Here is a 27,296-nt window from a genome sequence, read left to right on the forward strand (position 1 = left end):
ATGTGACACTGTGCAAATCATTTAGCCATGTTGCCTCAGTATTCAAGTCTGTAAAACGAGCTAGAGAAGGAAATGGCAAACCACTTCAATATCTTTGCCAAGAAAATCCCCCAAAAGGGGTCATGAAGAGTCAGATAAAACTGAAAAATAACTAAACAACAACAAGCAATTACCCCATTACAGTGTAAGCTTTATGGAGGCAGAGTCTATCTTGTGTTTGTATTCTCCGCATTTAGGGGTGTGTGGCATACAGTAAACACTTAAAATTTTTATTGGATACTAGCTGTCCAGTGTGAGGATATATGTGTGTGCTTGAGCAGAGTGGCATCTTAGAGTATTGGGATTGGAGTCAGAAGGAACTGAATTGAAAATCTTTTTATAAAACTGCAGTTGCTTTTTGGTTCCCTGAGGCTTACTCGCTCCCTTCCGTCTATACCCCTGAATTCTCCTTCATGGAGGTTACAGGGGAAAGTTAGAACAGCTAAAAATATCTTGGCATATTCTGGAGGTTTTGTGATTGATCATTAAGGAGTTTTGAAACAACTGTACAACCTGGTCACTCCCTTCCCTTGAGTCAAGAGGGTATCTGTTAACCCCTCTCATAGGAGAAGAGAGTTTCACCCTTTACCCCTCACTTTTGATTTTGTCCTCCCCCATCTGGGAAAGGAAGGAGAGGGGAGGAGCAGCAGCTACAGCATGCTCCCCACCCCCCAATGACCTTGAGCCCTAGGGAAACCTTTGCCTGGAAGCATCACCCAGATTCAGCATATCCTGCTCAAGGTAAAGAAGCTGGCCTCTGAACGTGGGTAAGCATGCTCTTTTAAATTTGTAGTTTTAACTGTTAATGATGAGATGTTGATTCTCTGTGTAAAGTAATTTAGAAATGAATTTAACAAAACTGAAGTCACCTGATTGGTAATGGATTTGTTTCAAGTTTCAAACCGATGAATTTTCTGTATCAGTTATATCAAACAACTTTTCATAATTTGGTTACCACTAAAATAATTTAGCTACTGTTGGTCATTGTTTTTATGTGTGAACTAGTCAAAAAGCTTGTTTGGGTTATGTATGGCTGCAGAGAACCTGGAGCAGGCCTCAGAGGACTGAATTGCAGGCAGCTTTGGTGGTTTCCAGATTTCTCAACCCATGAATGCCTAAAACAACTTAGAAGGTCAGTGGGAAAAGTCTGTTTCTGCAGTGGTAAGAGAGAAGTATGGGTCCCAGCCCCATTCCCTGAGCTCAGCCCTGGGGCAGCGGCTGCCTCATGAGCTTCCAGTCCAAAGACTGAGGGTGAATAGAGTGACTGATCAGAGGGGGAATGCAGGGATCTCTCTACTGGTGCAGGATTCTCTTGCTTTGCCCATGCTTGGATCTGGGTCCTTAAAAATTAGAATGGAGCAATTGGAAGCTAGCAACTATATAAGAAATCAAGGTACTGTAAAACTAATCCAAAAGAATGAAAAATTAGAAGAGAATGTGAAATATCTTAGTGGAAAATCAACTGACCTGGAAAGCAGATTCAGGAGAGAGAACTTAAAAATTATTGGACTATCTGAAAGTCATGATCAAAAAAAGAGCCTAGACATCATCTTTCAAGAAATTATCAAGGAAAACTGCCCTGATATTTTAGAACCAGAGGGCAAAATAGAAATTGAAAGAATCCACCAATCACCTCCTGAAAGAGATCCTCAAAGGAAAACTCCTAGGAATATTGTAGCCAAATTCCAGAGTTCCCAGGTCAAGGAGAAAATATTGCAGGCAGCCAGAAAGAAACAATTCCAGTATTGTGGAAACACAATCAGGATAACACAAGATTTATCAGCTTCTACATTAAGGGACTGGAGGACATGGAGTATGATATTCCAGAGGGCAAAGGAGATAGGATTACAACCAAGAATCACCCACCCAGCAAAACTGAGTATAATCCTTCAGGGTAAAAAATGGTCATTCAATGAAATAGGGAACTTTCAAGCATTCCTGAGGAAAAGACCAGAGCTGAAGATAAAATTTGACTTTCAAATACAAGACTCAAGTGAAACAGGAAAGAGAAATCATAAGAGACCTATTAAGGTTGAACTGTTTACATTCCTGCAGGGAAAGATGGTATTTGTAACTCATGAGTCTTTTGTCAGTATTAGGGTAGTGGGAGGGTAAAAGATATATGTATGTATAGATAGATAGATAGATAGATAGATTAGATAGATAGATAGATAGATGGCACAGGGTGAGTTAAAAATGAAGGGGTCATATCTGGAAAGTAGAATTAAGGGGTGAGAGAGGATTATACAGGGAGAAGGAGAAAGGGAGAAGTAGAATGGGATAAATTATCTCACATGAAACAGACAAGAAAAGGCTTTTACAGTGGAGGGGAAATGGGGGAAGGTGAGAGGGAATGAGTAAATCTTACACTCATAGGATTTGGCTTAAGGAGAGAATAAGATACACAACGGGGTATGGAAATCTATCTTACCCTATAGGAAAATAAGGGGGGAAGGGAGCAAGAGAGCAGGGGGTTGATAGAGGGGAAAGCAGATTTGGGGAGGGGATAATCAGAAGCAAACACTTCTGAGGAGGGACAGGGTCAAAAGAGAGAATAGAATGGGGGGCAGGATACGATTAAGGGAAATATACTTAGTTTTTCACGACATGACTACTATGGAAATATTTTACATGACTTCACATCTATAACCTATATCGAGATGCTTGCCTGTTCAATGAGGGTGGGTGAGGAGGGAGGAAAGAAGAAAATTTGTAACCCAAAGTTTTAAAAACACATGTTAAAATAAAAAAATAAATAAATAAAAGATGCTTAGATACTTATAATCTAGCCACTGCTCAGATTCCTAAAATCTAGCCACTCTTAGATTCTTATAGTCTAGTCAATAAACCAACAGCTCTTACTAATGTTCAGATTCCTTAAGAGTCTGCCCAATATGATGGATGTTCTAATAAACCTTGTCTTTGGCTGGAAAAAAAAGAAAATCTTTTTATTGTGTGTATGACCTAAGTGAACTTGGGCTGTGTCTGTGTGTTTCAGCAAACCCTTAGGACTAACTATTCATTCAAAGAAAGATGGTCCATCTACATTGCTGGAAGCAGCTCCCATACCAAGAGTTCCCTACACTGAAAAAATCATAGATCATATTTTTGTGTAGGACATGTGATGTTAAAACAGAATACAAAAGAGACCCTTTGATTCTTCCACTTGAATTCACAGCATTACTTTTTTTTTACCAATCATTTAAAATTCTGTGGTATAAAATAGTACAAATAATCTTGAACCAGGATTCAAGAAACTTGGCTTATTCAAGGCTTGTGACCTTGAGCAACTCATCTAAACCCTCTTTACTTAATTTTCCTTATCTGCAAAACAAGAAGTTTGGCCTAGATCAGAGATTCTTAAAGTGTTTTTTTTTTATTTTTTGTATCGTAGGCCCCTTTGTGAGCCTAGTAAATCTTTAAATGCAAAACAAATATGCAAACAAAAAATTATATTAAAAACAATTATAAGAACAAATTCATTAACTTCAGGTTAATAACAGCCAGTCTAGGGGATCTCTAAGGATTCTTTCAGTTCTAAGATACTATGATTTGATACTGTGATTTGTTTGGCCATGGATATTGCCAGCCTGCGCCATTGGAAAGTCTTCCAAATTAGCAAAGATTTACATGCAATACAGGGATGAAAGTTGTCCAATAAGAAGGATTAAAGAAAGTCAAAAGTATTTTCAGATTCATGTATGTTTTCAATAAAGTCATTAGACTGCTGACTTTATATTTGTTGCCTTAGACAAGTTGTTTAACCTCTCTTGTTGTCAGTTTGCAAAATAGAAGTTCTAAGTGAGCTCCAACATACCTTTCAGATCTAAAATTAATGATTCAATTTACAACCTTTGTGGAAATCTGAAGATAACTTCTTTCATCCTCTTGAGCTCAGAGTAAGGTCTTAAAAACCCAGCTTCTCTGTTCCTCTTTTCTAATCTCCATTCTGAATATTTTGGTCAGGGATAAACTAATTCACAAGAAGACATTAGTTACTGAGCTCAGTTTACTTCATTATCTTTTCCAAGGCTATTTGCATATTGAAAGTGGATGGCAGGGGAAGTGATAGCTTCCCAGGGCAATGAAATTCCTATGGAAGAATATCAAGTCTTGTAGCAGGCAGGAGAAGAAGAGATGCTTTCTTGGTAGAATAGACTTCCCCGCTAATTTGAAATTACATGATGTAGGGCAGTGATATCAGACTCAAGTACAAAAAAAAAAAGATGGACAGTAATCGACAAATAAAGATCCTTATGGGCTGTGTATTGATTTAGTTATTTTCATTGTATTTTTATTTATTTTGCTAAATATTTCTCAATTACATTTCAATCTGGTTGGGGCTGCACTTAACAGTGTTGACAGCAGTGGAATTTGTGTTAGAAACCTTTGATATAGGAAACCTCCTACTATGTTTATAGATAATAATGGCCTTGCCTTTGCTCCTCACAATTTGAAATGGATGTCTACCATAAACTCATTAACTTTGGTTTTCCTACTCATGCTTAGTAAGGAACTCATACTGACACAGTAACAGTCAATTTGTTGTGATTACACACCCCAAACCATGGAGAAAGCAGCAGAGGTTGTTCAATTGACAATCACATAGCTGAGATGTATATAGGCAATCCTGAAAAATCATTGGGCTCAGCTGGAATGGGAGTATTATAGGATGCCATTTTCTTTGTTACTATAGAAACAGCAAAATGTCAACTATTTTTAGAACTCTACTCAAGGATTAAAGCAGCCATGCTAGTTATCAGTATGTTTAAAGATGCCAGCAACATATGTCAAGGAAGTGATTAATTTCTCCCGAAATTTATATTTGCATGGCCCTTTTATTTTCCTTAGAGAATTTCACTTCTCTGAAGCTACCTTCACCCATGATACCCTGAGGGGTCTTAAATGGGCATAGTACATATATTTCATGATTTGTTATTATTGATATGTCTATTATTTTTATGCCCATGGAGTTAACTGAGAGGAACTAATTCTGTTTATGTACTGTTTATGTACTGGTTTATGGTGTTTACAGCAGTCAACACCCTACTTGGTTCACAGATGCTGCAATTAACAGGCCTCTGTTTTCACTTAGTTAATTCTTTTCATTGACTACTTTTACTCTTTTGGGTGCAAATTGCTTAAACCTTGCCCAAGCCCGAAAACGCATTATGCTGAAGAGTTTGAAGAGGCATATTTGGAATTTAGCTTTAAATATGAAGTCTATAGCTCCATTTTAGCAAAGATGGGAATGGAAGAATTGAAGGGGTGTTTGAATCCAAAACATGCTGTGTATGTGTTGCTTAATGAGGAGCTCTTTTACCAAAGTCTGAAATGATAATGGCATGTGTTGTCATTCTTCTCCTGAAGCCATTCCCAATATTCCACATGCTAACTTTTAGTAAATTAACATCTCAAACCCATGTGTTAGAGACAACTGTTGTGTCTTCCGCATAACACCCAGAATATGGAAGGGGACTATTTTATGGATTCTGTTTAAGAAACAATGTTAAGAGTGTAATAGAGTTTGAAATGAAGATTCTTTGCAGCTCTGTGGGTTATTTTAGATATGAGGGTTAAAATGTTCATACCAATGTTGTGGAATGGAAATAAATCTACATTTGACACAGATAAAAGATAAAAGATAAACTGTAAAAGTAGCAAACTGGGATACAAAAAGCAGTTAATGTTCAGAGAAAGAAGTGGCTACTTATTAACATTTAAATTTGTGATATTATTTTTTTTAAATTTTTCTCTGTTGCACATAATTTGTTTTTTAAATTAGTGCTTGTTTTTAAAAACAGCCCTATGTTTGAAAATATGTAGCAATTAAGGTGTTACAGTTTACCTAATTTTCTTTATGATGTAATTTCTTAGTCACTATCACTAAGGAGAAGTACTTCAAGTGACAATTAACTAGGGAAGGATACCATTCTGTAATGGAAACAACCTTATGGAATGTGCTCTGCAAACATGTCCTCTCTTGCATACTACCAGAAGTGGAAAATAAGTCCTCTTTTCTGAAGTGACTTTGATACTTCTTTTTTTGATTAGGCAATTGAAGTTAAGTGATTTGCCCAGGATCACACAGCCAGTAAGTGTCAAGTGTCTATGGTTGCATTTGAACTCAGCTCCTCCTGACTCCAAAGCTGGAGCTCTATCCACTGTACTACCTAGCTGTCCCCAAAATTGTCCTGTTTGTGTCCCTTTCTTTTACTTTTTTTTTGGAGAGTCAATCGGGTCAAGTGACTTGCCTAAGGTCACACAGCTAGTAATTGTCAAGTGTCTGAGGCCAAATTTGAACTCAGATCTTTCTGAATCCAGGGCCAGTGCTCTATCCACTGTGAGATGTAGCTGCCCTGACTTTGATACGTTTGTACTGCTCTTTTTAGGAAGTTCAAAATCATCCTGGATGCTAGACAAAGTTAGCTAATGCAAAGAAATTAAAAAAGAATGCTTTTTAATTAGAGCAGAATGTTGTTGATTGATCAGTTCATGAGGATTAGAGTCTATTGATTAAGAGATGATAGACGGGGAATCAAGAGGGCAGAGTAAGAGGTGAGTTGCTGTTCCCTCCCTTATTAACCTCTGAAAACCTAGAAAATATCACCCCAGGAAAAACCTTGGAACAGCTGAACCAGAAGAAACATGGGGTGCAGCAGTCCAGTGGCCCAGGTAGCTTGAGGAATTGATAGGAGGGGCCCTTCTCGCCCTGGGAGAGGGGGAGCAGTACAGAATGGGAGGTGTCCCTGCAAGCTAGTGGAAAGCCCCACCTTAGCATACCAGGAGGAGATCCTGAAGCCCAAGTGATGCAGCAGGCAAACACCAACACCTGGACCCCCAACTGCCTCACTGAGGGCAGGGGAACTGGTGGAAATCAGCTTGGAAAACCACTAGGTGCCTGGGCATTCTACAGCAACCAGCTCTCCCAGTGCCTCAGCAAAACTAAGGGAAGCAGTGCTCCAAGGGGCCCCAGGTGGATAAACACCCTAAACATCCATCTGAAAGAAGCTGAAGAAAGCAAAATGAAAGGCCCAGGTGAGTAGGAAATCTGCAGGAGCCACACTACCCAATCCTACCCCTAGAGTTCCAGTGTTCCTGATTCCAGTCCAATCCCAAGTAAACTGCCAGAACCCAACAGCCTCCAACTGCCAGCATTGGAGGCCCCAGCAAAACTAGTCACAAAACTAGTGACCAGGCTCTAGGCTCCCAACACAAGAAGCTTGGGTCAGTGCCCTCTGCTCCCCAGCAGGAGAGCTTAGTCTTTTTAAAGGCCAGGAAATAAGCAAACACCATGAGCAAAAAGAAACAATAGATTCTTATTATGGGAAGAGTGAAGATCAAGACAGAAATTCGGAAGAGGACAACATTGTAAACAAACCCATATCTACAACCTCAAAAGGGAATATGAACTGGTTTGAAGCCCAAAAAGCTGTCTTAGAAGAGCTCAAGAAGGATTTTAAAAGTCAAATGAGAGAGGTAGAAGAAAAAAATGAGAAAAGAAATGAGAGGTATGCAGGAGAGAGTGAATAGCTTGGAAAAGAAAGGACAAAAAATAACTGTAGAAAACAAGTCCTTAAAGATACAATTGGCCAACTGGAAAAAAAATACACTGAAGAAAACAGTCCCTAAAAAATACAGTTGGTCAACTGAGAAAAGAGGACACTGAAGAAAACAAATCCCTAAAAAATACAATTGGCCAAATGGGGAAGGAGGTACAAAATCTAATAGAAGAAAACAATTTGTTAAAAATTAGAATTGGGCAAATGGAAGCTAATGACTCTATGAGAGAGCAAGAATTAATCAAACAAAAACAAAAGAATGAAAAAACAGGTTGTAAAATTGTAAAATACCTCATTAGAAAACTGATCCAGGAGAGACAATTTAAAAATTATTGGTCTACCTGAAAATCATGATGAAAAAAGAGCCTAGGCAGTTTCTTTCAGGAAATCATAAAGGAAAATTGCCCTGAGGTCCTAGAACCAGAGGGTAAAATAGCCATAGAAAGAATCCAATGATTATTTCTTGAAAGAGATCCCAAATTGAAAATACCAAGGAATATAGTAGCTAAATTCCAAAATTACCAGGTGAAAGAGAAAATACTGCAAGCAGCCAGAAAGAAACAATTTAAATATCATGGAACCATAGTCAGGATTATGCAGGACCTTGCAGCTGCTACATTACAAGACCATAGGGCATAGAATATGATATTTAGTGAGGCAAAGGAGCTTGGATTACAACCAAGGGTCAACTACCCAGCAAAAATGAGCATGATCTTTCAGGGGAGGAGATGGATATTCAACAAAATTGGAAACTTCTATACATTCCTGATAAAAAGATCACAACTCAACAGAAAATTTGATCTTCAAGTACAAGACTCAAGAGAGACATAAAAAGGTAAACGGGACAGAGAGAAACAACATGTCATTAATAAAAGCAAACTGTTTATATCCCTACAAGGGAAGATGACACTTATAACTCTTGAAAACCGTATTGTTATTACACCATATGAAAGGGGTATACATAGAGGGGGTGGGTATAAATTGACTTTGGTGTAATGATGAAAAAAATCTAATCAAGTGGGTTAAATGGATCCAAGTAGGTGGATTAATCTGGTCTAACTAAGAAAATATACTGAGAGAAAAGGAGAGGAGGAGGCAGACAAGGGTAAATTACATTACAGGAAAAGGCCTAAAAACATATTACAGCAGAAGGAAAGAGGTGAGGGAGATAAGCATTGTTTAAACCTTACTCTCATCAGATTTGGTTTAACTTGTGCATTTCACTTTGTTTGTTTCTGTCTCAGTTCCTCAAAATGTAAAATTGGAGTAGTAATAGCACCTACCTCCCAGGGTTGTTGTAAAAAATAAATGAGATAATATTTGTAAAGTGATTAGCACAGTACCTGGTACATAGTAGGTGTTACAAGTATTCTAGATATTATTGATAATAATAATTGTTATTATTTTGTACCACCACCTCCAACTGAGTACAGTTTTGTCTATGAGAGGTTCTGTGTATTCCCCAAATATCATAAGACCTTTTCTGTTTTGTAAAATGGAGTAAGTAGTTTCTATTGCTCTCCAGGAGTATGGAATGAGGAAAAAGGCCACAAGAATAAAGAATGTGTGAATTTCACTGGACGTAATAGATTTCCATTTTCATTGGTCTATGGACTCAGTCTTCCTTTTCAATGAGAACCGCTTTTGGTAAACAAATGTCTCCCTCTTGATTTTCAGGCAGATGCTGAAAAACAAAGAAAACAAACAAACAAATAAAAACCTTCATTATTCTGGGTTTGGGGACAAGAACATGGATCACAAGAATTCTTTGCCCTACAATGCAGAATGGATGTTAAAAGGATGTACTTATAATTAGGAGAGCTTTACAAAATTATAGAAAATCAAAATTACATATGGAAACAAGCAATTTAGTTGCAATTTATTGTTTTTATTATCAGTATATTCACAAAAATAAAACCCTGTTTTCAGATCTCATGAAAAGTGATTCATTGTCCATTTTTTTTCTAACTTTGACAGTTTTTTATGAAAAAGAAAATGGTGAGACATATGTCTTAAATGCTGCCTTTTCTATACTACAGGCAGCTTTAGGGGCAGTTTAATTGACTTCCCTATATACATATCATCCTTGAAGAGTCATTTAGATGTAGGCACATCTCCCTCATTACATACTATTCTGTATATCTTTGTTTTCACATTTCAAAGCATTACTGATAAGTACTCCTGGCCAGTGGTTAGTTTATTGCAGTGGATTCCTAGTTAAAACCTGTCATATCAGAAACCCATTTATCCAAAGAAGCATTTTTTTAAAAAAAATTGCTCTCTAAGCTGTAATTATGTGGAGCATGAATTCCACATACAGATATATACAAAGTCCTTTTTATATATGACATTTTCATCATAAAGGTGGCTTTCATATTCATACCATATAAGTGATGTTAGCTGGGTGCCAAGACCACTTAGATCCTGCAAGTTCAATTCATCATAATGGTGGAAATGAATGCCTACTCAATGTTCAATTCATATTATCAAGGATGACTTTCCCTGATACCTTTAGTATGTCTCTCTGCACTTGCTCAGGTCAAACAGGCACATGGCTTATTGTTCCCCTTGCAATTTACCACAACTCCCACTAGATGGAGAAGTTATCACTCCAGTTACTGTTTGGTATGGTGGTTCCTCCCTTCAGAAATCCTTCTCATTTTCTGCCCTGTGTCTGCAGAAGTGTAACTGGTAATCTGATGCCCAAAGTAAGCCCATTAAATACACCTGGTGCAAGCAGCAAGACGGCACATTGAAATCAACTTTTAGAGACAGATTCAGTTGGCCAGGGAAAGGTGTGGATAATGCAGAGAGAAATCCCAGACCATGGAGAGCATAAAACACTACTTTGTTGAGGAGAGACAGAAACCCTGGAACACAGTGGGGCTTGATGGGGCAATTAGAAGAGTGAAGCTGGTCCAGCAAGTGACTGTTAGGATGAGAGGAAGTATATTATTTGGCTTTCTCCAAAGTTCAGCAATTATTCTGACTAACTTTTAAATTTATACCCAAACATCAACTGAAGAATGTTGTTAAAAAGAAGGCCCTTTATTTCATGGAGAAGGTTAGGACTATGAAGAGAGTTACGCAATCTCCCAAAGGGAGTCTAGTTTACCCTCTTCTTCCTATTCATTTCAGGGCCCAACTTAAATCCACGTGGAACATCTGTCGAATGTATAGTGCTAATGATCAGGCTGTGTGGTTTGTCTGTTGTCACTTAGACAAAAGACATTCTTCATCAATATATTTTTCCACTGTGTATAGCTATTTGGGTGACACTAAATAAGAGTGCTTAACTTGGTGTTTGTGAACTTATTTTCTAAAGTTGATCATTGTATTTAAATATCAATTGTTTTCAATATGATTTTCTTTATAATCCTATATATTTATGCATTTACTGTTTTTAAAAAGATTATTCTGTGATGGGGCCCATAGGCTTTGACAGACTACCAACTATATCTATCACACACACACACACACACACACACACACACACACACACAAATAAGAATCCCTGCTTTTGAATATGCAGGGTCTTGAAGCTATCAGTATTAAGTCATATGCAAAAAGTTAACATGTGGACAATCTCACCATTATTAGTAATAGTGCTAATTCTTCACCTTTTTTTCATCACTGACCCTGTTGTCAGTCTTATGAAGCTTATGGACCCCTTCACAGAATAATGTTTTTAAGTAATCTACAGAAATGGTAAATTTCAGTTTGAGGTTAGTGGAAATAAAGATGTCTCTTTCTTTTCCAATTTGTTTTACAAAGCCCTTGAATTCTATCCATAAGCTTCATAGAGAATCTTTATTTCCTTGGACTCATTCATTCGTTCAATACACAGTTATTAAATGTCTACTAACTTCCAGCTACTGTACTAAGTGCTAGGGAATACAAAAAGAGGCAAAAGACAGCTCTTGCCCTCAAAGAGCTTAAAATGTAATGAATCTCCTGGTCAGTGGGAAGCATCTTTGGTGAATAGATGTCTCCCTAGTTTCTGACTTTCTTGCTGAATGATTCTCTTTTATTACATTTTTAAAGGAATCATGATTTTCTTCATATTCATGGTATGCATCAGAAAAGCCTCTGAGGTGCCATTTTGTTCTATCTTTCTGATTTTTATTTTAATTCAACAAACATTTATTAAAGGACTATTATGACTTCTGGACATTGGAAGAAATTAAGGTCTTTATGAATTTAGGCTCTGGAGATGATAACTAGCCTAGAAATAATATACTTTGCTTTTTATAATTGGGTCTATTCTGATTTGTAGAGTTAAACTTCAGGTAAGAGTCAAATGATCCTTAACAATCAGCCGGTTAATATGCTTCAGACAAATTTAACTTTACAAAGAAAAACAGGTCAGGGAGAGGACTAAACTATTCAGTACCAACCACAAGACTTAAGAAACAAGTATGTGTGGGGAAAAATGTAAAGAGACTCTCAGCAACCCTGTAAGTACTCAGACTAACAAAAGAGGTTTGATTTAAACCAACAAAAAACAGACAAAGAACCCAGAAGAATCACACTCATGAACAGTTAAAATAACCCTTCACTCTCTTGCCTTTTCCATTGGGCCTTCACCTTCTCCAATCAGCTCTCAGAAGCAAATGTACCTTTCCCCTCTAGCTTAGAAGTGGGATGGTGCAGGCTTGAGGTCATTTTCTCAGTTCTCAGTTTAACTTATTTTCCTTTTCCTTTATCTCTGCAACGTGTTAGGGGCATTCTGTGTGTCTTATAATTCAAGAATAACCAGAAATTCAGGGAAGGAATTTTTAGGCCTAGAATAGTGTTTCATTCAACCAGGGAGCCTGTACTTAGAGAAAACAGTAGGAGGCAGCTTCAAGAAAGGGCCAAGAATTCCATAAGACCTGGCAAACATTTGAGACTATACCTAGAAGAACATTATCTAGCATCTGTTTCAGACAAATCTGAGGCCAATTTTGAGACAATAAACCAATTATGAGTTCAAGATCAATAAAGAGTAATAGAAATAGAGTATGCAAAACAAAGGAAATGGTAATGTCACTATCCTCTGTACCAGTGAGGTCATATGTGGGATATTATTAGAAGGACTATTACGTGGTAGGGTAATTGAAGGTGCTTTTCTTAGCCCTTGAGTAGAGAAGTGTGAAAATTTCAAAAAGGAAGATTTTGGTTTTATGCAATCAGAACTATCTAAAACATGCTGTCTCAGATGTTTAGGTGTCCCATTTTCTAGAAGTCTTCAAGCAGAAAACAGATGATTACTTGATAGCAATGTTGTACAAGGGATTTTTGTTCAGATATTTGTTGGTGAATTTGGAGGTCCTGTTTAATTGTTATTCAATGATTCTGTAACTTACAGTGCAATTCTTTCCCCACTAAATTTGTCCTCTCCTGACACTAAATGCTCTGTAGGTAAAATGTATAAATGATGTGATAGCATACAATGCTTTCTTTACCCTGGATGTAGACATATGGCTATCTGGAGTTATATCAATAAAATAGTTAGGAGATTGCCTAAAATATTCCCCTCTCTTTGTAATATTTAGTTTTGTTTTTAGAATCAACTTTATAGCAATCTGCTAAATTATTGCTGTCATAAAACTAAAACATTATTTCCTTAATACTATCAATCTTACTACTAGATTTAAATAGCACCAACTTTTATTTTCTTTCCAATTAAAGTGATTGAATATGATTTTAAAATTTCTGTATAGAACTCTCCTATGTGCAATATGACCTCTAGAAAACTGTTTGCCACCGCCTTTGTTTGTTTTTTTTTCCTTTTCCATAATCCAGATATACCTGTTGAGTCTCACTGGATCAGAATCAAATCAAAGGCAGCTGGAGATTTTCTCTTCTTCCAGCTAAAATTGAGATACACTTGGCTTTGAATCTTGCATCAAGAAGAATCTGGAACGCAATCAAGATCATATCACTGTGATTGCTGGGACTTGGATCAGATAGACATTCAAACTGAACAGAATGATTGTCTTTTCATTTCATTGTACTTTGTGCTTGGGGACGCTGCAAACTAGAGGTGCTCCTTGTGTGCACTTTTCACAGCTACTAGTAGGATATAACATTGTTTGAAAATTAGCATTTTTGCTTACATCTACCCAGATCTTCAAACAAATTCATTTGATTAGATAAATTGAAAACCAATTAATTTCACTAATCCCTCCTGAGTCCCCACCGAAACAAAACAAAACTATACTGTGTAATGATGCAGTGACTTAAAGAAAACAGGGCATCCAGATCTTCAGGTCACATGGATAGAATGATGTATTAGTCCAAATTCAATCCTACTTTTTCTTATTTCTGTACAGTCTATCCCAAGTTTCATTTTAATGTAATTTCCACCCACCTTTACCAGTAGTTTCCCTACTTTAACTTGCAGTGCACTGAAGGCTGTCATATCCTGTTTTCATCCACCCACATAAAGAAGGTTACATACCACAGGAAGGATTTTTTCTTGTTTGTTTGCTTGATTTGCTAAGTTTTTCTTACGTTACAGTAAAGGCTGAACTTGTAAGGAATCTTATTTATAGCTATATTGAATAAGAAAGAACATAATACTATTTTCAAAGGTCATTTTGCCAATCATATATTTTATCCTTCCTAAGTTTTAAGCAAGAAATATACCTCCCTCACCATCGGCCTTCTTTCCCCCTCACAATATGCCTCTCTAACCCAGCTTACATCCTTGAAAGCTACCATAAGAAAAATAACAACAAAAACAACAACAAAAATCAAACAATTGAGAATATCAGCATTTAGGTATTTATTTAGCAGGATCTCCCAAAAAATATTAGCCTCCACATATCAATTTGTAATTGTTTCACTAGATGCGTCATGTAAGTTTTCTTTATTTTGATCTCACACGATTAATAGAAACTAGGCCTTTTCTAGGGACTAACGTAAGTGGCAGATATTATGTTCTCCTTTCAGAGGATTGCTGAAATGGATGACAATGGTGTTCCTAAGGGTCCACATGCCTATATAGTCTCTGAGAAATCATCATTACTTTCCTAATCTACACTCCTAGACATCTTCACCTTGTTCCACTCAACCACAAAATCCCAGGGGTATAGGAGAAATGATGATAGGGATTTTACTGATGCTCTTTCTAGGAGGAAGAAAAATAGTTTCTATGCTTCTCTTTTCTTGCCCTGGGCTAAAGAACCCTTAAGTTCACCTGACAATATTCATTAAATCAAATCCATATGGCAGCAGTCAAGTGAATGGAAAGAGGGGAGCAAGTGTCAATTCTATTTTTAGACTAATTTTAAAATTACTCATAGTAGGTCATTTTAATAGTGCTGCAAAATGTAATCTCAAAGCTTGCTTTAGAAAATACTCTCTTACTTATTGTCTAACTTTTCCGTGTTAGAATATGGACTCCTCAAAATCGTGAATAGTTTTTGCCTTTCTCTATATCTCTAACACTTAGCACAATTCCCAGCACATAGAACAAACTTAGTAAATGCTTATTGACTCACTGTTAAATTAGAAATGTAGAATTAGGACACCTTAGTGAATACCTAAAATTAATTATACTGATATAACTACATATGAATGTTCTTTGATCTTAAAGAGTTAGATATAGAGTGTATAGATTGATATAGATATATGAAGTTTGATTTAGAGTGTATAAATATAGAGTTAGATATATGGTGAGAGAGCTATCCTTTATAACATCTTTCTATTTTGAATGAGAAATAGTAATGAGGAGCAACTAGGTGGCACAGTGGATAGAGCACCAGCCCTGGGGTCAGGAGGACCTGAGTTCAAATCCAGCCTCAGACACATAACGCTTACTAGCTGTGGACAAGTCACTTAACCTCAATTGCCTCACCAAAAAAAAAATAAGAGGTTGTAATTAAAACAGATTATCTAGTTGTATTCAGTATCCTTTGTGCTCTTACTGAAAGTTTTACTTTCCAACTCACCAAAATGCAGACTTAGGCATCTTAAAATAATTCTCTATTCTGACAAGGACCCACTCCTAATTGAATAATAACAATTGATAAGATTGAGTTAATACTGAGATACAATCCGCTTGGATGATTTTCCCACCTGCTTCTGAATCAGAAAGCCATAAGAGGTGGATTGAGCCTGAAGCTTCTTTGGCCCTTCCATGTGTGATTTTCATATGTTGTCATTGCCACCTCACATAAATCTAATTCATTCAAGTTCAAATTTGCATTTCGAGCACAATTTGCATTGGACAAATACAATTTATATGTTACCATCTGTGTAGGAAGATTATTAAACAATAAAGAATTAAGAGATAAACAGCAAGCTTGGTAGCACTGTATCCTGAATCCAAAGCATAAGACACAAGAAATCTGAAAGATTTGTTTAAGGGTTTGTTAATTGTTTTAAGGTGCTGACTAGGTTTCTGAAGCAGAAAGAAGTACAAGAATGTGCAAAAATGCATTGACTCTGGGTTACCAGCTCTAGGAATTTAGCTAATTATCTGATTAGTGTATGTGGTCACATTTTATATGTTTAAATTTCAGTTGTATAGATTTAACTTCTTATTTCAGTTTGATAATATAAATATTAACGAATTCCATATGTCTTATACATGACAATTTGCATTTCCTATAATGCTTGAGAAGCATGATGATGCACTTTAAAACTGAACTTTAGGAGTAATGGCCTAATGTTACCTAATACCTTTGATAGGAAGCAACAATTAGCAAGCACTTAAATCATGTTTCTTCTTAAATTTCTAATGTTTATGATGATAGGTAAAATTTATATAGTGATTTAAGGTCTATAAATCACTTTACGAATAAAAATCTAATTTTGTCCATACAACAACCCTGGGAAGTAACTCTTATCGTGGTCCCCTTTTTAGAGATGAGGAAACTAAGGAAGGCAGAGGTTAAATGATTTGCCCCTGCAGGGTCACATGGCTAATAAGAGTCTGAGATAGGTTTTGTACTCAAGTATTCCTTGCCATGACCAGTGTTCAATCTACTACAATATGTAGCTGCCTCTAAATTTGGGAAGGGGGAGACAGAAATAAACTTCTATATTCAAAGGCAATTATTTATTTATCAAATAACAAACTCTGCTTCCCTTATTTGTTTAGTCATTTCCATCACGTCCAATTCTTTATGACCCCAGTTGGAGTTTCCTTGGCAAAAAAATGGTTTGCCATTTCCTTCTTCAACTCATTTTACAGATGAAGAAACCAAGGCAAGCAAGGTTAAGTGATTTGTCCAAGGTCACAGAGCTAGTGTCTTGAGGCCAGATGTGAACTTAGGTCTTCCTGATTTCAGCCTCATCACCATATCCACTATACCACCTAGCTTACCACTTTACTTATGACTGATGAGGGTAGCAATGTTAGCAACAAAACAATTTTGTCAGCAATAGTTGCTAGACAAAGGAACCCCCTGCCCAAGATAAATATGTTTTAACTAATGAATGCACTACATGTTGGCCACTAAATCACAAAAGGGACTTTCCCTAAGTAGGCATCTGCACAGTAATAGCAAAGATTTTTAGGTGAACTTATGATGTAGAGAGTTTTATTATAATGTCATATCATATATTAATGCCCCCCCCAGTGGACTTTTCTGTATGCACTTTGGGTAACAGAATGCACAGTTCTACTTTGCCTTTGTGTATGTTTCTGTAACCAGGGGATTGTGGCTTGAACCTAATTCAAGATATTTGGATCAGACTCAGAATATTTGGTGGTACTTTCTGCTCTGCTTTGCTAAGTTGCTGATTCCTTCTTAGAGCCCAGATCATTTTCTGAGAGGCACAACTCAGTAAATGCCTTTGCTTGGGTTGGAGATGTTCAGAGTCTATGAATTCTTTTAAGATGACCCCACAACACATCTTGAATCTAAACATGACCATTAATAAATTATTTTTATTTTGCATTTTAGAGATATACTTGCATTTCAAAATGTTTGAATTAGTTTTTTTAATTCATTTCATTCTAGTACATCAATCTAATCAATACCCATTATCTACAAATAGCATACAACTTTGACTCATTGAATAAAATGGCAGCATTAAACTACTGTCATGCTACTAGTTGTTGTTGTTGTTCAGTCATTTTTCAGGCATATTCAACTCTTCATAACCCCATTTAGGGTTTTCTTGGCAAAGATACTGGAGTGGTTTGTCATTTCCATCTCCAGTTCATTTTATAGCTGAGGAAACTGAGGCAAACAGGGTTAAGTGATGTGCTGAGGGTCACATAGCTAATAAATGTCTCAGGCTAGATTTGAACTTAAGAAGATGAACCTTCCTGAATCCAGGGCCAGCGTTATGCCACCTAGCTTCCCAAGGAATTCCTAAGGAATAATAGGATCTTATTTATATCTGGATTTAGATAGATTTAGATCTGGAAAGGATCATAAATCCTGGCCATTGATTAAGGACTTTACATCACTAACTAATTACTTTGCATCTAGACCTTGAATAGCCCAAATCCTTCTTAAACAGTTTTGCTACCTCATTTTCTTTTAATTTTTTTCTTAATTTATTTTATGGTTACATTTATCTAGTTCAAAGAGGGGGAGGTTGAAGTCCCCCACTAGCATAGTTTTGTTGTCTATTTCTTCCTGTAACTCCCTTAATTTCTCCAAGGATGTGGATGCTATACCACTTGGTGCATATATGTTTAGTGATGATATTACTTCATTGTTTATGGTGCCTTTTAGCAGAATGTCATTTCCTTCCTTATCTCTTTTAATAAGATCTATTTTTGCTTTTGCTTTGTCTGAAATCAGGACTGCTACCCTCCCCCCCTTTTTTGTACTTCAGCTGAAGCATAATATATTCTACTCCAGCCTTTTACCTTTACCCTGTGTGTATCCCTCTGTTTCAAATGTGTTCCTTGTAAACAACATATTGTAGGATTATTGTTTTTAATCCATTCTGCTTTCCATTTCCATTTTATGGGAGAGTTCATCCCATTCACATTCACAGTTATGATTACTATCTGTGTCTTTCTCTCCATACTGTTCCCTCCTCCCCCATTTATGCTTTCTTTTCTCCTTTTCTCCCTTTCCCTCCTCACTAGAGTTTTGCTTTTGACCACTGCCTCCCTCAATCTACCCTCCCTTTTATCAGACCCCTCCCTTTTCTTTCCTTTTTCCCTTACTATTTCTTCCCTCTCTTCTATTCCCCCTTCCCCTTTTTACCCTTTCCTCTCCTACTGCCTACATGACAAGTTAGATTTCTATACCTAACTGAGTATGCTATTCCCTCCTTGATTCAAATCCAATGAGAGTAAAGTTCAAACAATTCTCATCTACCACCCTTCTCTCCCTTTACTGTAATATGTCTTTGTGCCTCTTCATTTGATGTAATTTACCCATTTCTTCTTCCTCCTTTCCTCTTCTCTCATTACAATTCCTTTTTACCACTTCATTAGATTTTTTATCATCACATCAAAGTCAACTTAAACCCACCCCCTCTGTCTATATAATCTTTTCTAAATGTCATAATAAAGATACAGTTCTCAAGAGTTATAAGTATCATCTTTCCATGTAGGGATTTAAATAGTTTACCCTTACTGAATAAAATGTTTTTTCTCCTTTCCTGTTTACCTTTTTATGCCTCTTTTGAGTCTGGTATTTGAAAATCAAATTTCCCATTGATCTCTGGTCTTTTTATCAGGAAAATCTAGAAGTCCCTTAATTCATTGAATATCCACTCCTCCCCTCAAACATTATGCTCAATTTTGCTGGGTAGTTGATACTTGGTTATAATCCAAGATCCTTTGCCTGACTGAATATCATATTCCAAGCCCCCTGATATTTTAATGTAGAAGCTGCAAGGTCCTGAATAACTCTGTGATTCCACAATATTTACATTCTTTCTTTCTGGCTACTTGCAGTATTTTCTCCTTGACTTGATAATTATGGAATTTGGCTATAGTATTCCTTGGAGTTTTAAATTTGGGATCTCTTTTAGGAGGTGATTGGTGGAATCTTTTGATGACTATTTTACCTTCTGGTTCTAGGCCCACAGGACAGTTTTCCATGATGACTTCTTGAAAGATGCTGTCCAGGATCTTTCTTTCATCATCGTTTTAAGGTAGACCAATAATTCTAAAGTTATCTCTCCTGGATCTATTTTCCAGGTTAGTTGTTTTTCCAACGAGAATAGTTTCCAACTATTTTTTTATTCTCTTGATTTTGTTTTATTGATTATTGATGTCTCATAGAGTCATTAGCTTCCAATTGACCAATTTTACTTTTTATTTTATTTTATTTATTTATTTATTTATTTTATTCTCTTCAGTTAGCTTTTGTATCTCCATTTCCATTTGGCCCATTTTATTTTTTTAGGGAGTTGTTTTCTTCAGTGTACTTTTTTCCCATTTTGTCAATTGTATTTTTAAAGGAATTATTGGATTTTTCTTCTACCTACCTTATTTGACTTTAAAAATCCTTCTTGAGCTCGTCCAAGAAGGCTTTTTGGGCTTGAAACCAGTTCATATACCCCACTGAAGTTTCAGATGTGGGTATATTGACAATGTTATCCTCCTCTGAATATGTGTTTTGATCTTCCCTGTCACCAAGATACTTTTCTGTGGTCATTGTTTTTCTATGTTGCTTCTTTCTCATTTTTCTTTTCTTTCTCTTTTTTATGGCTTTTAAAGGTGATCTCTGCTTCTGGGGTACAGAGTCCACTATCTTAGCCTTCTTGTGCTTGGGGCTAGGGGCCTGGTTACTGGTTTGCTGAGGTGAAGCTTGCCACTGGATTGCTGGAATGCCTTCCTTTTTGTACTGGTCCCCTTCAGCCACATCAAGAGAGACCTTTTTTTGTTAATCCCTCTAACCTCATGAGCTAAAAAACTGCTGTGTCTAGTCTTTATGCTGACTCTACTATTTTAAGATTTTTCCTGGGGCAATGCTCTCTGGGTTTTTCAAGGTCAATAAGGGAGGGTGAGAGTGACTTATTGCTTACTCCACCATCTTGGCTCCCAGAAGTCAAAATAGTTGACTTTCAAACATTCAGTCTGTGGGCTAATAGCTCCAGGAGCAGCTGCTGCCACTGCTGCCAGCACTACTATTACAGATTCAGTCACTCCCAAGGACTGTTCCTAGTTTGTTGGAGCCAGGGCTATATTGGCACACCCTACAGCCCTGTGCTGGATTGTGCTTCTCTCTCACCCAGTTCTGACAGACCACTCCACTGACCTTCTAAGTTGTCTCTGGAATCTGTGGGATGAGAAGACTGGAAACTGCCACTGCTGCTGGTGATTCAGTCTCCTGAGGCCTGCCCTGGAGCCTGTTCTGGACACTCTTCTCTCAGGCCAGTGCAACAGACCTTTCCTGTCAAACTTCCAGGTTGTCTTGGGTTGAAAATCTGCCTCACTCTGTCACTTTATGAGTTCTGCCACTCTAGAATTTCTTTAGAGTCACTTTGTAGAAATATTTGAAGTGATTAGGGGGAGAGTTCAGGTGAGTCCCTGCTTTTAATCTGTTATCCTAGATCTGCCCTTGCTACCTCATTTTCAAAGTAATTTAGAATGTTGGTCATCAATTTCCAAAATCACCCATGTATAACCCCATGCATTCTATAGTCATAATATAATATCCAAATAAAATCTTAAAAAGAGGGGAGCTATGTTCAAAGTCCATCTCTGATTCTTACTTGCTGTGTGTTCATGGGGAAGTCATTTAAAGCTCTTTTAACCTATAAGGGTTCCTTCCAGTGAAAAATGTATGATTTTATGATCCTGTGATCTACTAGGTCACAAGTGTGTGTGTGTGTGTGTGTGTGTGTGTGTGTGTGTGTGTGTGTGTTACTTTGGGCACTTCTGGGTTCCAGCATCAACAGTTAAGATGAATGAGACCATCATTTCTAAAATATATAGAGAATTAAGTCAAATTTATAAGAATGCAAGTATTTCCCCAACCGATAAATAGTCAAAGCATATGAACAGGCAGTTCTTAGATGAAGAAATTAAAACCATCTATAGTCATATGAAAAAATGTTCTAAATCACTATTGATTACAGAAATGCAAATCAAAACAACTCTGAGGTACCACATCACACCTATCAGATTGACCAACATGACAAAACAGGAAAATGATAAGTGTTGGAGAAGATGTGGGAAAATTGGAACACTAATGCATTGTTGGTGGAGTTGTGAAATGATCCAACCATTTTGGAGAGCAATTTGGAACTATGCCCAAAGGGCTATAAAAATGTGCATTCCCTTTGACTCAGCAATCACACTTCTAGGGCTATATTGCAGAGAGATCATATAAATAGGAAAAGAACCCACATGTACAAAAATATTTATAGCAGCTCTTTTTGTGGTGGCAAAGAATTGGAAATTGAGAGGATGCCCATCAATTAGGGAATGGCTGAGCAAGTTGTGGTATATGAATATAATGGAATACTATTGTGCTGTAAGAAATGATGAACAGGCTGACTTCAGAAAAACTGGAAAGACCTGCATGATCTGATGCTGAGTGAAGTGAGCAGAACCAGGAGAACGTTGTCTACAATAACAGTCATGTTGTGCAATGACTAATATTGATAAACTTAACCCTTCTCAGCAATACAAGCAACTAAGATATCTCCAGAGGCCTCATGATGGAAAATGTTATCCACAAAGGAGAAAGAACTATGGAGCTGAATGCAGATTGAAGCATACTATTTGCTATTTATTTTCTTCTTTTGTGTTTTGTTTCCTCTTTCTGGTGGTTCTTCCTATTGGTTCTAATTCTTACTTACAATATCACTAATGTGAAAATATGTTTAACAGGAATGTATATATATATATATATATATATATATATAGCCTATATCAGATTGTGTGCCATCTTGGGTAGGGAAGTGAGGGGGAGAAATATTTAAAACTCAAAAGCTTATGGAAGTGATTGTTGATAATTCAAGATAAATTAATTTTTTAAAAAATGAATGAGGCTAACCAGGTTACTGAATGGAAAAAAAAAAAACATCAAAAAAAGAAAAAAACTAGGAACACATGAAATGAGCTGGCATTTTCCATCATGTTCCTATTCCCAATTTGCTACACTAGAGACTTGGGGTGAGATCCAATACTCTCTCTTTCTCTCTTTTTTTTTCTCTCTTAGATGAGCTGAAGAGTAATGTGTGATATGATAGAGAGTGAAAAGAACTAAGCTTCAAAACAGAGGAGACAAATTATGTTTATCCATTTGATCCCTACAGGTACCTTGGAACAAAGAAATTGAACTGAAAGTTCCTTGTTGTGATTGCCTTTTCAAAGACTGAGAGAAGTTCTAAAAAATTTTCCCATATCAATTTGGAAATATACTCTTCTATTTTTATTTAAACTATTTCCTGTATTCTGATTTTGCTTCATTTAAAGAAACCCAAGTTTTGATCAGGAAGAGTCATATTGTTTACTTAGTTTCTTGCAATAAAAAGGTGAATGGAGGAAGTTTGGAGCTACATAGAAATATGCACATTTTAAATTATGGCAGGTAGTCAATCTTCTGTCCAAATATTAGGAATTTTCCAAACTAGGGGCTCTGAGTTATTGTAATTTTATTAATAATATTTTGATCTGCTAAAAACTTCATAAAATAGAGAAATTTTGTGAACCTGAGGAACATTATATTTCCCCCTAGCTAAATGTAACTGATTGAAACAAGGAGGGATATATTAAATCTCTATTCTTTTATTTGAGAAAAGAGAGGGGCAGGGAGTAGAGGGTGCTGACCAAAGTGGTTACACTCTAGGGTATTTCCTAGGGAGAAGATAGAAGAGGACTATGATGATTCAGTCCCAGATTAAGAATTTTCATACATACATACTTTATATTGTATGTATGTATGTATGTATGTATGTATATTTAGATTTGTCCTGAATGTATTTTAGAATAACAAAAATCAAACAGACCAAAAGTCTGTGACATTAATTCTCTGTCATAATTATAGAGCTTATACATACAGATCATAATTCATTAATTTTGTGTTTAATACAATATTCATAAGGTAAAAATATTTAGTCAAAAATTAGTTGATCTTGTGTCAATATGCATCAAGCAAATTTAGATTGTAAAATGGACGATCTAACTTGTGGTGCCAGTTAAGATGACCCCAAACAACTAATTCACCAAAAAAAATATTACTTTAGTGGTTATATACAGACACATTTTAGAAATTTCTTGCACTATTTTATGTGAGAGACTCACAGTGTGTGTTAAAGAGTCAGAGGATTTCAGAGTTGAAGGATATCTCAGGACCTTTAAAGTTACACTTTTTCCTGAAATAGAATCTTTTATATAATATAACAAATGGTCATCAATCCCGTATTTGAAAATCCCCAGTGAGAGGTAACCCTCTACCTTCTGAGGAAGGTCATTGAATGTTTGGACAGTCATAATTGTTGTGGAGGTCTTTTATTTCCATATGTCAAACCAAAATCTGCCTTTCAGTGTCTTCCATCCATTGTTCTTAGAGGGTAAAAACTCTGGGGGAAAACAACATGAGAAGAAAATCTAGTCTCTTAAACATTTGAGTGGCAGCTATAACATTTCACCCCCTCCCCCACCCTTCTCCCAAGTCCTCTTTTGTCTAAGCCCTTTTCTTTTCTCTGTTTCCTTCAACTGATTGTATTGTATGATCTCAAAGTCTTTCACTGTTCTGGTTGCCTTTCTCTGGATGTTCTACAGTGGATAAATGTCCTTCCTAAAATGTGCTATCTCCAATTGAATGCCTCACTCCAAGTATAATCTTGTCATTGATAGAACAGATAGTCTTCTGCCCACCTCTTCATAAATCTATATATCTCATTGCCATTCAAAAATCACATTAACTTTTTTGAGCTGCCATATTCATTAGTGACTCATATTGAACTTACTGACCATTAAAACCCCCAAATGTCTCAACTATTCCTTAGAGACAAGTTATTAATTTTTGGTAAGCTGCATTCAAATTTTCATACCACTTGAGTGCTAGATAACATAATGAAACAAATATATAAAATGATAAACTTAAATACTAATTTGCTATATTATAGCCAAATGACTCGCAAGACTGAATAGCTTCTCAAACTGCCTAACTTCCTTTTTAGGTATATTTTGTGTATTCATGATTCAGGAGCCTGGTTTTCTTGTTGCCTCCTCCTTATAATTTACCAAATTATTCCTTTACCCATGCTGAAATGCATTAGCTCCAATTAAAAGAATTACTTCTATAAACTCCCCTCTTCTTAAAAGGGAAGCTATTATGAATGATTGTTTAGGGATGTAGACACAAAAACTGTCCTATTAGCAGTTTCACTGTTATTCTGTCTCTAAAAATTCATATTAATTTCCTAATTTTACAGATGGATAAACTGAGACACAAAGAGACTAAGTCACTTTTCCAAGGTTAAACAGTGAGCCAGTGGTAAAGCTGGAAATCACTACTCAGGGTGTTTCAGACTCTTGTCTTGCATGCTGAATCACTCTGCATTTCTGTCTTATGTGAGGACTGTTTGACATTAATTAAAGAGCTTGACAATAAACACTCATTTACTCATTTTTTGCTTTGTATAATGAAAAATGTTTTTGAGTTGGATGAAAAAAACTCTTTACTTTGGCATGCAAATTTACTCCAAACCAGCTGAACTGGATGTTTGTCAAACTTGGCATGCACTGCAATCTCAGACAGAGAGTACGCTCCTGCCAAGATTTAGCCTCAAATGAAGTGTCCTGCCAAAGTTATAAGTGACTGACAATTAGAGTTTTACTTTAATCTGCCATATCAACACTTTACCAATATCCACTGAAAAACACAAACACTTCGCCACCACCATCAACACCACCACCACCACCACCAACAACAACAACATCTGCAGACTTTATTAAAATATATTGATTTGTCTTATAACTTTGATGCAACATTCAATTCCCAAAGAAGCCAATCTTGAGTTCAGTCCCACAGAGCTGCATTAGTTATTCCATTTATATTTTATGCCTTTCATTTTGCTCTCTTTAGAAGTTTATTTTTCCTATTTAAGTTTTGATTTTTTTTTCCATTTCCATGTTGAGGCTCACTTTCTCTAACATCATATGTGCATTTCTTCTTCCAGCAATATGCCCAGAAAATAACATGACATTTCCTCCTAGTGAGTTATTCCATTTACTTGATGGTTCAGAGGGAATACCTTTGTTGTTCACTAAAGAATTTTCCAGCAACAGTAATGTCTTGGAACTCCTGTCTTCTTCCTCACTCTTTATCCCAACTCCCTCTAAGGACCTACAGCAGATGAGAAAAATGGTAAAGAACCAGGGATAAGATAGGATGAGTTTAACTGTTAATGCAAATGAAAAAAATATTATGTTGAAACCATTTGGAGATATGTTGACATATTCTTAAACAAGACAGAAAAGAAGCAGAGTATCTGCTTTTTTTTTTTTTTGGTCACCTTATTTATTTAACTAATATGCAGACTACATCATACAAAATGCCAGACTGAATGAATCAAAAGCCAAAATTAAAGTTTCTGGGAGAAATATCAACAATCTCAGATATGCAGATGATAACACTGTGATGGCATAAAGTGAAGAGGAATTAAAAAGCCTCTTGAGGGTAAAAGAGAAGAGCATAAAACCTGGCTTGAATCTTAACATCAGAAAAACTAAGATCTTGGCAACTGGTCCCATCACTTGTTTTTTAAGCTTCTCTTGAGTGTTGTATTTGAAAGTCAAATTTTCTTTTTAGTCCAAGGAGCTTTCTTATAGCTGCTTCCCTACACTCTCTTCATTTTCATTTCCCAGTCCTAATAACTTAATTTTTATTTTGCTCCTGAAATCAAAAAGAGGGTTTGGCAAAAGAAACTATCACTGGAGCATGAGTCTCTCCATTGGCCTTTCTAGTTGTCCTTCACCAGCAAGACAGTTAGCAAGGCCAAGATCATCAAAGCTTAGCCCTAAGACTGTGGAACTTAAAAGTGTAGACAACCCTTCTGGTTCTTAAGAAGCATGGAAACAACTAATATTATCATCTAATTAGCTAGAATAAAAGAAATTGCCAGATGAATCTTTTCCTCTTCTGGAAGCTACAGCTGGGGTGATTTTCTCCTTTTTCTGGTTCCACACTCATCCCCTTTCCCCATTCAAAGCAGTTCAGTAAGTGGCCACATTTGCAGTAGCTTTGAAGTGCCTAGTGGTCTCTTGTAACCCCTACTCGAATGATTGCCCTGGATACAAAATTTTCTACTAAGGCTCAGGTCATAAACTTTCCTAACCCTCAACTCTAAGAAGTGTTATGTTATCACAGATCAAAGAACTATAGATCTAAAACTAGAAGAGACATCAGAAGCCCTCTAATCTAACTTCTTTATTTTTGATCAGGAACCTGAGGTTCTGGCACATTAAATGACATGCCCAACACTACAGTGGTAGTATGCATTGGGTACAGTATTTAAACCCAGTTCCTCTTACTCTGAATCCAAAATTCTTTACACTGTACTGCATGACTCAAACATGGTCCAGACTGCAATGTTTGTTTGTTTTTTCACATTTAAATCAAGTTGTCTATAACTTTTGTTTTTGTCTAAATGCCAAATAAATCATCTGATAGATTTTTAAATTTTTACTCATTTCTTTTTTAGCTATTTCTTTTAGATATTCTATAAATGGTACTTTTATTTGACAAATGGCACCCTCTTTTACAATTATCTTGACTTAAAAATGAACTTTCTCCAATACTGAGAGAATGAAAGAATTAT

The sequence above is a fragment of the Vombatus ursinus genome, unplaced genomic scaffold (genome assembly GCF_900497805.2).
Source record: "Vombatus ursinus unplaced genomic scaffold, bare-nosed wombat genome assembly UNPS02014909.1, whole genome shotgun sequence".
Taxonomy (NCBI): Eukaryota; Metazoa; Chordata; class Mammalia; order Diprotodontia; family Vombatidae; genus Vombatus; species Vombatus ursinus.